The following is a 1996-nucleotide window of genomic DNA, read 5'->3' on the forward strand; positions in this document are numbered from 1 at the left end:
GAAGAAGGTGGTGGTGGTGGAGGAGGAGGAAAATATTTTGAAAGGAGCATAAATTAGGATGGTAGAGAGGTAGGGAGGATCTGAGAGGAGTTTGGGACTGGTAAACATAATCTAATATAATGTATGAAAAAAGATAAATTAAAATGCCTTTCTATTTTCATTAATCTTTTCTGTAAATGTCCAAAAGAACGGAAATGGAGACATTCTTTCTAGAAGTGGGACAACTAAGGGGATCAAAGAATGTGATCTCATTTGTAGCATCGCCAGAGAGCATTGTTACTACATTACTGTACTTAAGAGAGATGAGAATCAATTTAAAATGACAGTAAAAATTTAATCAACTTTAAAAATTTGAAAAAGTGAAGAATTATTGAATGAGATAATGCATAGTGGTTGTTTTTTTTTTTTATTAAAGATTTCTGTCTCCTCCCATCCTCCCATTTCCCTCCCACTACCCACACTCCCCCCCTCCCCCTCCCTCTCCAGTCCTAAGAGAAGTCAGGGTGCCCTGACTTGTGGGAAGTTCAAGGTCCTCTCCTCTACATTCAGGGCTAGGAAGGAGTGCATGCAAACAAACTAGGCTCCCAAAAAGCCAGTCCATGCAGTAGAATCAAAACCCGGTGTCGTTATCATTGGCTTCTCAGGCCTCCCTCATTGTCAGCCACATTCAGAAAGACCGGTTTGATCACATGCTCATTCAGTCTCAGTCCAGCTGGCCTTGGTGAGCTCTCATTATATCAGCCACACCATCTCCGTGAGTGGACGCACCCCTCACGATCCTGACTTCCTTGCTCATGTTCTCCCTCCCTCTGCTCTTTATCTGGGCCTTGGGAGCTCAGTCCAGTGCTCCAATGTGGGTCTCTGTCTCTGTCTCCATCCATCGCCAGATGCAGGTTCTATGGTGATATGCAAGATATTCATCAGTATGGATATGGGATAAAGCCAGTTCAGGCACCCTCTCCTCTGCTGTCCAAGGACCTAGCTGGGGAAATCCCCTTGGAAACCTGGGAACCCCTCTAGAGTCAAGTCTCTTGCCAAACCTAAAATGACTCCCTTAATTAAGATATCTTCTTCCCTGCTCCCATATCTACCCTTCCTCCATCTCAACCATCCCATTCCCCCAAATTGGAACGATACAGAGAAGATTAGCATGGCCCCTTGCACAAGGATGACATGAAAATTTATGATGCATAGTGGTTTTGTATGAAGCCACATCCCTTTAGAATGTGTTGTATATGTTCTCTGCACATTGCGTTCTCATTATTCAGTCGCATTTAGAAGCCACAGTCATATTTAAATTTTCCCTCAGTTTCCGTAATGATTATCTTCTTTTCCTATTTTTTTTTTAAACAGATCCTCTCTCTGTAGCTCAGACAAGCTTTGAATCCATGATCACTCTCTCTCTCAACCTTCTAAATTCTTAGATTGAAGGTACACATCAACACACTGAGCTTTTCCCATTTGGTTATCTCCCCATATTTTTCCTTTCCCTTCCCAAAATATATCATTTTTAATCTCTGTTGCATTTTTACCCTAAGCTGAAGGGCTGTCGAGCATCTTTACCTGAGCAGAGGGTTGAATAGATTTGCTGCTGTTCACTGCTGCAAACCCAAGTTTGCTGACCTTAAGTTTTCAGCATGGATCCCAGCTGTTCCATTGCTATTGGCAGTGATTGATAACAAGGGGGATGGGAGTGATTAAAGAGCATATGATGTGTTTGTTTGCATCTTGAGTGACTGCTGTAGAGTATATGCAATCAAAGGCATGGTACATTAAATAAATCAAATAGCTCCATAAATCAGCACAGCCTGCCAAACAGGAGCAGTGGGTGCTTGCGTTGCAGCAGGGCTGCCTGTCAGGCCTTGGACAAGCTCTTACCTCCAGGGTGAAGTTGTCAAAGCTAGAGCTTAAAGAACCAGGAAAGGCTGCCCTTTCACAGACTTCAAAATCTCGGTAGGAAAGCTCAAATATAATAACAATATTTTAACATTTGTGC

At 42.7% G+C, this 1996-nt stretch overlaps 1 pseudogene; it reads left to right on the top strand.

Annotated features, from left to right (window-relative positions):
- Nucleotides 1-1109: 1109 nt before the first annotated feature.
- LOC125412711 (U6 spliceosomal RNA) lies at nucleotides 1110-1203 on the top strand (annotated as a pseudogene).
- The last annotated feature ends 793 nt before the right edge of the window (nucleotides 1204-1996 follow it).

Source organism: Myodes glareolus, chromosome 3 (genome assembly GCF_982192425.1).
Source record: "Myodes glareolus chromosome 3, mMyoGla1.1, whole genome shotgun sequence".
Lineage (NCBI taxonomy): Eukaryota > Metazoa > Chordata > Mammalia > Rodentia > Cricetidae > Myodes > Myodes glareolus.